At 37.7% G+C, this 11,620-nt stretch overlaps 1 pseudogene; it reads left to right on the top strand.

Moving 5' to 3' along the window:
- The first annotated feature begins 435 nt into the window (after positions 1-435).
- On the top strand, positions 436-1,637 carry LOC105731925 (methylsterol monooxygenase 1-like; annotated as a pseudogene).
- The last annotated feature ends 9,983 nt before the right edge of the window (positions 1,638-11,620 follow it).

The following is an 11,620-nucleotide window of genomic DNA, read 5'->3' as shown; positions in this document are numbered from 1 at the left end:
CAGAAATGGTGAGAGTTGAGCTTGTTTCTGAAGGATGAACAGGAGGTAGAGGCAGGGAGGGATACAATAAACTAAATCTAGAGGCAGGAGCATAACCTCAAGGAATGCCGAGGACAGCAAATATGTCCTCCTAGCTAAAAGGAATATGTGTGTAAAGGCAAAAAGAAAAAGAAAATAAGGATAGTTTGTTTCCAGGTGGTAAAGAAGCTTGAATATTAATTTAAGAAGTTGGATCTTAATCATCAAAAAAGGCAATGAAAGTTGGTAAAGTGGAGAACCGACATGTTGGTAAAAACAATTGTTAAAGAAAGATAAAAATCATGACTCTCCTCCAAGAAAGAAAATAAACATTCATTAAAGATGATATTGTGACGGGGGCTGGCAGTCACCTCATGGCCATCCAGAATTATAAGGCTGTCTGCAGAGATTTGAAAAATGGCAACGAACGAAAGTGTCAGCATCTTTAGTTCAGCATCATTGACTGTGGAGTATGTAGATTCACTTTCACCTAAGAATCCCCTGCAACAACCATTTAAAAATACATGGAACTATATGTTGAATAATTATACAAAGTTCCAGATCACAACATGAGGATCCCTTATAGTTCATGAAGCCCTTTATTTCTTGTTCTGTTTACCTGGATTATTATTTCAATTTGTACCTTACATGAAAAAATACAAAATTCAAAAAGACAAACCAGAAACATGGGAAAACCAATGGGAATGTTTAAAGTACTTTTCTTTAATCACTTCTGTATCGAGCTGTGATTAAAGAAATTTGATTGGTGGAATCTATTATTTTACAGGGTATTTCAATATTTTTTATGTTTGGAAAAGAATGCTGAGATGGTATTCGCTTTTCACAAGATGCTTTGGCTGTGCAGTCATTGGAGATACTTGGCACTATTTTCCACATAAACTCTTTTTTGTTGTTGTTGAGACAGAGTCTCACTCTGTTGCCCAGGCTGGAGTGCAGTGGTACAATCTTGGCTCACTGCAACCTCCGTCTCCCAGGCTCAAGTGATTCTCGTGCCTCAGCCTCCTGAGTAGCTGGGATTACAGGTGTGTGTCACCACACTTGGCTAATTTTTGTGTTTTTACTAGAGATGGGGTTTCACATTGTTAGCTGGTCTTGAATTCCTGGCCTCCAGTGATCCACCCACCTCGACCTCCCAAAGTGCTGGGATTACAGGTGTGAGCCACCATGCCTGACTGCATAGACCCTTACACTGCTAAAGGATATATAAGTATATTCATAAAAATCATCTTGAGTTTCAGGCTCCATTTGGAATGGAAGCTGAATATGCACATCCTTTGTAAACTCTAATTCTCGGAACTGGATTTTTCATTGGAATCATGCTTTTGTGTGATCATGTAATTATTCTTTGGGCATGGATGACCACTCATTTGATAGAAACTATTGATATCCACTATGGTTATGATATTCTTCTCAACCCTTTAAATCTCATCCCTTTCTATGCTGGCTCTTGGCATCATGATTTCTACCACATGAACTTCATCAGAAACTGTTCTTCATCATTTACATGGTAGAATAGAGTTTTTGGAACAGACTGTCAGTATAATGCCTATAATGAAAAGAGGGAGACATTTGAAAAAAAGACTGAATATTTCATGTAAACCTTCCTGAAAGGTAAACATATTCCTGAATTGAAACTAGCAGCTGACACTGCTTCTGGAGAACAGAAATAAGCATGCATCTTGGCTACTAAGTGATAAAAAGAACATTAACAACCTTTAATTACTTTCCTAATGGAAACTTTTTCTACTTTACCTACAAGTTCTGCATATGTAGAAATAAATAAATACATATTCAAGTACAGTTTTCATGGGGAAGTACTAAAGGCTATGCTGCTAGGCTTCCAAGAAGGTCTTGGGTAATAGAAGTATTAATCTATATAGCTTTTCTCCCAGTAAAACCATAGGCCTAAAGTTGACATTGGTCTCTAAATCTTTTAGATATATACCGGTCATTTCAGAAAATCCTTAATAGTGGTGTTGGCCTTATATTTAACTTTAAACATATTTTAGAATTTGCCTAAAGATGAAAATGTCATGCATTAAATTTTATCAATTGATAGTGAATGACTGAAGCTTCCAAATCAGGAAAAGCCAACACCAGGAACTTCCATTGTTCTCTAGAACTTACTAGTTTGGTCTAATTCTCTCTCTGAAGAGTCCTTTTTCATTGCAGTGCAGTACTGGCATCTATGAATTAAAGCATTTCTGGATATGAGTAGAGTATTTCAGTCTAAAGGTTTTTCAAGTTACTGGCACTTTTTTTTTAAATTGAGAAGCTTTATTTCTGCTGTTTACCCTTTCATTTCTATATGTCAAATTTCCATTGTCATTAAAATTGGTTTTTGAAATTTTGTGAACTGATTTGCTACATTTGCACTTTGAACTATTGAAATAAATGTTACTTTTGTCTGACAAAAAGATGATGTAACTCATAATAAAGGGAAAAGGCAGATGTTAAAGAAATCTCAAAGAACAGACACACTTATTGATTAGGAATATTGAAATGAATGTTCAAATGGAGGCAAAAACCATTATTTTAGAATAAGGAGGGCTGTCTCTCCACTGAACAGAAATTATTTGCATGTCTACAGGCAAGATTTATTTTGCATCTGTATTAGCTATCTACAAAGTATGAAGTTGTAATAATCAGAAAACTCAGTGTATAGTGTTGTACAAGCTGAATTGAAATGGAGGCTAAAGGTCTCTTTAGGGGTGGATAGGATGTCTATAGTGTGAATGGTAGAGGAGAAAGGGATGTAAAAGATGATACAAGCAAATGAGAGGCCTGGACATAATTTCATTATTAATCATGAAATTACAAGGGAGAGTGAAGAATATGTGATAAATGTGAGTTTCTAACTTGCATTACTATGCAAATAATAGTAGTATAGACAAATATAAAAAACAAATGAGCTTAATTTTACACAATCAGGTCTAAAGTGCTATTTAAATGGAATTGTCCAATTGCATTCCTTTTATTTACTTTCCACAGTGGGAACTGCATGCTCTACTCTTCTGCTATACTTTTCCTAGGAATTTATACCCTGCTAGAATAGTGGGAGCTTCTCCTGTGAAGTGAGCTCTCTAGAGTGGCAAGCAGGGTGCAGGCAAAAGAAGGCCTATTATGTACCAGCGTATAGAGTCTTATCATTGGATAACTCATTTTGTTTCGAGAAAGTGCCTGAAATGTAAATATGTTTCCTTGCAGGTAAGATCTTCCCGAGGCTAAAGCTATCAGACTGATGTGTTAAAGGAATAACAGAGCACAGAGGAAATGTGGCTCGGGGCTGGTAAATTTTGGGACTGGAAAATGATAAATATTTATTGTGTACTATTTGTGTACATGACATTCTTCTAGTTATTTTCCTAACATTGCCTTCTATTACCCTCACAAGAACCGAATGGTGTAAGTGATATTAGTATTTCCATTTATGAACAAAGAAACTAAGAGAGTTTAAGTTACTTGCCAGGGCTCACAGGCCTCCTAATGTCAGAGCCAGGCCTGAGCTTGGGTTTGTGACTTCATACATGTGGCTACTTACCCCTCTCCCCTGCCACTTATGAAGAGTAAAAGGTTCACAATGATGGCTCTTCAAGGGAAGGCAGAGCTAGGATGAGGGTTATAGCAAACGTCCTGCCCAGAAATGTGAAAGTTCTGAATGTCGGGGGACAGAGAAGGAGGAGTGCACAAGGAAAGAAAGATCATTCCTAGCTGGAAATCTGGAGGTTTTGAATTCAAGAGAACAAGGATATCAAATTTAATTTTAGGATTGGGTCTTTGTACAGATTGTTTCTTTGGGGACAATCAACATTCTGTTAGGAGTTTGGACTTTGAAACACCAGCTGTAAATTAATAAGTGTCTGCTATTTACTAAGCAGTTTAACACTGTGCAATGTGCTGTCTGTGCTGCAGTTTTCTCAGCTGTAAAATGGGTATGACAGCTTCATTAGCATTATCGTGAGGAATAAATGAGTTCACTTATAGAGCACTTAGAACAGTTCCTGGAACACAGTAAGCATTCAGTGGATAATTGCTATTATAAACAACATTCATTGTATTAATGACACAATTCACTTTCCAGAGCATTTGAGTATATTGTGGTTGTATCAGTCATGGTTCTTTAGAAAACAGAACCAATAGGATAGGTGTGTGTTTGTCTCTCTCTGTCTGTCTATCTATCTATCTATCTATCTATCTATCTATCTATCTATCTATCTATCACATGATTGTGAAGTCTTGGCAAGTCCAAAATTTGATGAGGGAGGCTGGCAGGTTAGAGACTCAGGAAAGAGTTACAGTTTCAGTTCAAAAGTGGTCAGGCTGCAGACCTAGGAAGAGCCAATGTTCAAGTTCAAGGCCATCTGCTGGACAATTCCTTTTTGCTTCTGGTGGATCACTCTTGTTCTATTCGGGCCTTCATCTGATTGGATGAGGCCCACCCACATTAGGAAAGGCAATCTGCTTCACTCAATGTTCACTGATTTAAATGTTAATTCCACCAAAAAGCATCCTCAGAGAAATATCCACAATAAGGTTTGACAAAATATCTAGACACTGTGGACCAGCAGAGTCGACATATAAAATTAGCATCAGTTGACATATAAAATTAGCATCAGTTGACATATAAATTTACCATCAAAGTGGTAAATCATCTTAGCCTTTGCATCACAGGCTTTGACTACTTGGACCACTTATTTCATGCCACAGAAAAATATACTTATAATTGGATGTCAGATGTCAACTATTTCTTTAGAGAGTATGTCTTTTAGAGTATATTTCTTTCATTCTTTTGTTTCTTATGATTTTGAAGGTTTTTTTTTCCTCACCCTATGCATATTTAATTAGTGGAACAAGATGAGGTCCAGCCTTTTGGGGAGGCATTTAAAAGCATTTTCCTTAAAACACATTGATACAGTTAATTCCCTTTCCCTTAAAGCAATTCATAATGAACCCATGATGGAATAAAAACCAAATGAGGCTAATGGAAATTTATTCAGATTAGATTTTAACGTTTTATAAAAGCTTGCATGGAATCTTAGTGTTTACTTCTTTGTTCAAAGTTTGAAGAGGTTTATACTGAAGATGATGCTAGCAATGCTGCAGTTTTAAATTTTCTTTTGCAAAATTCTTCATTGTTTTAAATCAGGCTCATTGTTGAGAATCACAGGTCTTGTTCTACAACAGATCCCCTTCTGTACACACCTTTGGAAACACTGCAGGAACAGACTTCCATTTGCTTATCTATCAATCATTCCGAGTCTTTATTGAGTGGCCTGTTCTTCATTCAGGGATCTCTGGAGTGTACCTCAGTCACAAGCAGTATGCCAGCTTTGTGAGTGTAGTTTTGGGTATTTTTTTTACACATACAGGCTCAAACAAGAAATTATTTTCCTATCCAAGGTTAATAAAAAGGCATATCATAGCGTTCGTACTTCAGCTCAAGTCCAGCATTACAGCTATCTTCCTTGTCACCTGGTTGGAAGTTCTTTTTCCTGGGATGTTGATTTGATGTTAATTTTAAACATCATTTTTCCTTTCCAAGTATTTTAAGCTGTGAAATTAATATGTGCTCACTCTATCTAGTGAAATAAGAAAAAAATTATTAAGAAAAAGCTAATGATTTTTTTCTACCTTTTTGAGGAGACCAATGCCAACAACTCCAAGGTTATAGAAACAGACAAAAACACATAAGTGTTGTTCGATTTTATAAATGACATAACACGCATGAATAAGCAACTTGTTTTCCTCATTTAACAATTCACTACGGACAGCTCTATAGGTCAACAGATAGATGTATTTCTTATTTTAAAAATAACTCCTGTTAGAGCCTGGGTTCTCACAAAAGATCTCAGATAAGGGCTTGTCTGCAGGCAGTTTATTCTAGAAAGTGATCCCAAGGACCAGGAGTAGAGGACTGGAAAGAGTGAAGCAGGGAAGGAGGGAAATTCAACCAGTGGCTCAATAGGAAGCTGCCAGAACTGTGGGAAGGTGGGGCTTCTGCAGAACAGTGTAGATTGCATCTTGGAGTGATCTGCCCAAGGGACAGAAGAGAAGCCACTTACCTACGGGCTTCCACTCTCTAGTGGCCATGGTATGCCCCATGCCCTTTGCAATTTCAGGTTTGCACATGTGTTGGAATGGCTGAGTTAATACTTACAAATGTCTCCAAATGTTGACACAGAGACTCTGGGCACAATGCAGGAAGTGTGCCATGCAACTGAAGCAAAGTACCGTCAATCATACCTGCAAGCGGCTGGTTGCTACGGCAACAGCTGGAGTAAAATGTGAACTGAGAGTGCGTGAGATGATACCCAAGAGATGTCTAAAACAACCGCATAATGTTCCATAATGTGTATGTACCACATCTGTTAACAATACACAGTTGGATAGATATTTGTTTTTTTTCCCATTTTATTTTTTACCACCACAACGTTGCACTGAAAATCCTTATACATATATTCTTATTTACTAGTACTTTTAGGTCTATATAATATATTCCCCAGAGTGTCATTGCTGGTGAAAAGCACTTTTCATCTACTAACTCATTTATTCCACCCACAGTTGAGTCATTATTCCAGTCCTGTATTTCACATGAGGAACTGGGGAACATCAGAGTCCAGGAAATAAAGGCAGTTTGAATTTTTAAATGACTACTGAAAAACTAGATTCCAAAATATTCTTTGACTGCAAAATGAGAAGACTTTGACATTATAATACCAATGTGTTTTCATTTCCTTAACCTGTTAATCATGTTTTTCTGCAGCATCATATATTCAGTGAAGGGAGGAAGGTAGATGCTGCTCCTAGAAAAAGGAAGCTATGAACTAGCAGAACTCTTTCACACAAGAAAATGAAGTGGAAAGCCTAATGCTTGCTGAGAAATGTACCTGGAAGGTCACCACTGGGGTGAGCTAGGAGAATTATCCTTACTTGAAGACTACATGTTGACTGCTCGAGCATAGGACCTCAGTGGAGATTGTAGGTTTTTGTAGGGAAAACTTCTGGGCCCTGACCAAACTCAGAGACCCCATGTCCACTAACCACCTATGTTTCAGGAGGCAGCAGGGCAACCAGCTGTCAGGCAGACAAGGAAATGAGCAAGAGCTTATTTCTCCAATCACATAGAGCTTGTGATTGCAACTAGGTTACAGAGGTCTTTGACAACAAAATAGCTCAGTTTGTTGGAGTAGCCTTCAAGTCATGATATCTGAGATTCTCGAGGGAAGAACAGTATCATATTCATTTCGTGACCCTGGTAATAAGGAGATGCTTTTCAAGCACAGAGGAAGACATGCTTATATTCATATGGAACTAAAAAACAAAACGAGAAACAAGCCACAATATGAAGATCCCTTAAGAGGTAGAAATGGGCAGCCCAGAGATCTTCCAGTGAATTCCTTTACATTTTGACTGCACTTGTTCTCTGGGCCAGTCATAATCTTAAGGGCAAAAGTCTTGTGGATAACATGAGATTCCTTTACTCAATGAACCAAACTTCCAATAAGCCTTAAAAAATCTGGAAATAATGAACATGATATGGTATGTTGTATTACTTTTCTATTACTGTCATAACAAATTACCAGAAATTTAAAGTCAACACAATTTATTATCTAACAGTTTCTGTAGTTCAGAAGTCCATGTAAGCCATGCTGGGTCCTTTGCTTAGAGTCTCACAAGGCTAAAATCAAGGTTCTGGCTGGGCTGTATTCCTTACTAGAAACTCTGGGGAAGAACCTGCTCCTGAGATTGTTCATGTTGGCTGAACGAACTCTCTTGTGGTTGGAGGCTTGAGGTCTCTGCTTCCTTGCTGGTTGTCATCCAAGGGCCAGTCTTCGCTCCTTGAACTGCCTGCATTTTTTCTCACGCTTTCCATGTGGCCCCCTTAGCAATGGTGGGTTGAGTCCCTCTCACACTTTCAGTCTCTCGGACTTCTTTTCCAACATCTCTCTGATCCCAGGTAGAGAAGGTTCTCTATTTTTAAGGTTTGCGTGATTATACAGGGCCCATCTGGATAATCCATAGTAATCTCTTTCTTTAAAGGTCCAGTGACCTTAATTACATTTTCCATGTAATGTTCCTGTAATGCTCCTTGTAACATATTCACAGGTTTCAGGGATGAGGGCATGGACCTCTTTGTGGGGGTTCATTCTGCCTACCACAAACATTACTGATACATAGGAAGGAGGTGGTAATACTATTTAAAGAAAAGGCAGGGCAGAGAAAAGCATCATCAAAGAAGTAACATTTGAGTTGTGTTTCTAACAAGGAATAGGATTCCACCAAACAGGATGTGTATATGAACGTTAATTTAGACAAGTATAAAGTTAGGAAGACATGAAAAGATTTGGACTTATTTGGGATTGGTTTGTGGTTTAGTGTAGCTAAAATATGCCTAGATTTAAATCCTAGCTGTGCTGCATTACTGGCTATGTAATCTTGTAAGCCTTTAGTATCTTAGCCTTGGTTTCTTCTTCTGTTAAATGAGGGTAAAAACAGTGCTGATTTCACAAAATATGAGAATTAAATGAGCTAAAATACCAAGGCACATATCACATAGCATCTTTCACATTGCAAATGCAAAATCAAAGACAGCTACATAATTAAAATTATTATTATTACTACCAGAGCTAGAGAGGATTGAGAAAGAATGGAGAAGCGGCAGGAGTTGAGTGAGGCTAGCTATGTAGGCTGGGGTCAGAGTGTGAGGCTAGAGTGAGATAGTATTCATCACTCTTTTTTAAAAAAATCATTTTCCTTTTTGGCTTTGCTGACATCACACTTCTATGGATTTTATCTTACTTTTGAAGGTTTCATCTCAATTTTCTTTAGTGGGTTATATCCTGAGTCCTTCAGACTTCTTGTGAGACCATGTCTTTTCCCTAAAAGATTTAGTCTATTTCATGGATTTAATGACCTTATCTTTATATCTTGTTCCCAAATCCTACTCTGAACTGGGACCTTACTTGGGTATTACAACCTAAGTATTATCCCTCACCACACCCCTTTGTTCTTGTGCCTTGACTACTCCCCATTCTCTCACCTCACCCCATTATCACCCCCAGCACCACACCCAATAACTACTCATTTCCAGTGCTTTTTGTTTCCAGTTTTGATTCCCAGCAATAAAAAATAATTGCAACTAATAGTTCCTGGAATGCAGTTTTATTCTTATTCACTTTTCATAGGCCATTTCCTTTAATTGGCATAGCCATCCCAGACTCAAATATCTTTCCATTTTGAAGCCCCTAAAATAGATGATCACTCCCTATTCTATGCTCTCTCTGTACCTTGCACATACTGTTGTAGTTGCATATATTGCAATGTGTTGTAAGAGCTGTTAACATATCTGACTCTCCTAGAATTATGCTGTGGGCACCTTACAAGTCCATGGCTTTTCATCTTTGTATTTACCGTACCTAATGAGCTTTATGACTCATACTAGTAGCAGAGATTCACAAAATAGTTGTTGAAATGATGATTTTATCCTACAGCCAACAGGAAGCCATCAAAGTAAGTTTTTTTAGTGCATGACATTATCAAATAAGTGTTTCAGCAAGATAATTCTGGCAGCTATGCTAGATAGGTTGGAGAGAAATGAGAGACAGGTGGTAGAGAATCTAGGAAGTTTCTTTATAATCCAAATGAGAGATGATGAAGATTTGGCAGTGACCATAGAAATTTAAAAGAATGAATAAATGTGAGAGATTCTTCGAGGCAGAGTATCTGATTTATTGAGCAATGGGACAAAGGAGGTAGAGAAGAGAGTCATATAGGACAATGCTGAGGTTTCTGACTTGGTTAACAAGGTGAAATAAATGTTGAGACAGAGAGCTTAGAAGAAAGACTTCCTTAATGAAAAAATATACTATGTATGGTTTTGAACATGTTTGGATGGAGGTAGGTGCTGAGGGACATGACACTAGAAATCTCTAATAGAAAATTGGAGATCAAGGCCATGTATATATTTTCTATGTTTTAAAGCATTTAGTCAAATATGTATGTTGACTTTAAGAGTGTTTGTAGAACTTTATGAGACATTTCCTATTCTTTGTTTTCTATGCCTTTATCTCCTTCTTCACTATCTAACCATAAGAACACAGAGAGAAAAATTAAATTCACAGGGGTTTTGGCATGTCCTCACCCCTTCTTTATTCTGATCTCCTCTTCAAGAAGGAGCATAAACACACAGTGCTCATCACCGCAGAGGCAATGAACACACAGAAGTCAAGAATGGAAAACTGCTGTAGTCCTATGGGAATTAATAGTGAAACTTACCTACATGTTTTGACTCCCCAGAGTTTTAACTCAAAGCATTAGACAAATATAGTTTGACTCTCTCTAAAGATGTTGAAGAATCGATTGCTTCTCTCCCATTCAAGATAAAACAATGTCTTAATGACATTGTCTCCAGAGAATATTAGGCTGTCTTGAAAACCTGTGACATTAGCCTTTTAGTTTCACTAGATTCTTGTGATTCTAGATGAGACACTTAAGGGCACCTGTCCTTTATGACCTCTAATGCAATTGAAGAAGCAATGTACACATTTCCCTGAATAGGAAGGAAAACATAATCATGACTTATGCAGCCTGGGTGGAATCATTTCCCTGAAGACTGTGATTGCACTGTGCAGATTTTGTGCCTAATTAGCATTTCAAAATATGGATTTGATTGTCCTATGGTATTGCATGTTCATACTTACCAAGGATACAGGAACAAGTAACAGCTTTTTTTTTTTTTTTTTTTTTTTAAACCAATAAGACATCTTCTTTACCTAGCACTTACTGGCTGCATAGAAACTACAGACAATAAATCTCACTTGAACATTTTGTGAGATTTCCTCTTAAAATGCAGGAAATGTATCCCTCCTACAGATTACAAGCAATTCTAAACTCTTTCCTGGGAGATTTATCCTTAAACTCTTCGTGGCAAAATGCAATTTATTTTGAGTAGCCTTAAGTTCCTTAGGACTTTAATAAGTTTAATGAATGTTTAGCTGTCATTTCCCATGTCAATGATGTCTACTATGAACAGCCACGAGCTTTAGAGATTAGTTCTTTATTATGACCTACCAGACCAACTTCTTTCAGGGCTGGCAGGTGGGCATTAGGCATTTTAAAAACTTGTTTGATTCTGAATGCCATAAGGAACAACAGTAAAAAAGTACTTTGATATAAGGTGGATACTAGAAATGGAAATAGTAAGTTCATCAGTGTTGGCAACCACTGTTCCTCTCTCATTCTGATTTCCTCAAGGAGGAAGGGTACAAATGCCTGTCAAGGACCACTGTGGACACAATAGACTCAGAAGCACCAAAGATGGTTCTGTTATATATACATGCAGATGGTGGTGGGGTGCACTGTAAGACAACGTGTAACTCAGACCATGGGAGTTGGAAACTAAAGCTTTTATGGGAGACAGAGGGCACTATAAACCTTGGAGTTCTGGAGACTATCTTTATTCATCTGTCATCCAAGTGGGGAGGGCTTTGAGCTGGGTGTACTTTGAGTAGGTAGGAGATCTTGGTTTTAGTCAGATGAGTGCCAGATTGAGCCATATGGGAAAGAAAGAGAAGATCAGACT

This window comes from Aotus nancymaae, unplaced genomic scaffold (genome assembly GCF_030222135.1).
Source record: "Aotus nancymaae isolate 86718 unplaced genomic scaffold, 86718_ANA_hifiasm-v0.15.2.pri h1tg000033l, whole genome shotgun sequence".
Lineage (NCBI taxonomy): Eukaryota > Metazoa > Chordata > Mammalia > Primates > Aotidae > Aotus > Aotus nancymaae.
Note: the sequence above shows the minus strand (reverse complement) of the source record. Positions and strands in the feature narration are given on the sequence as shown.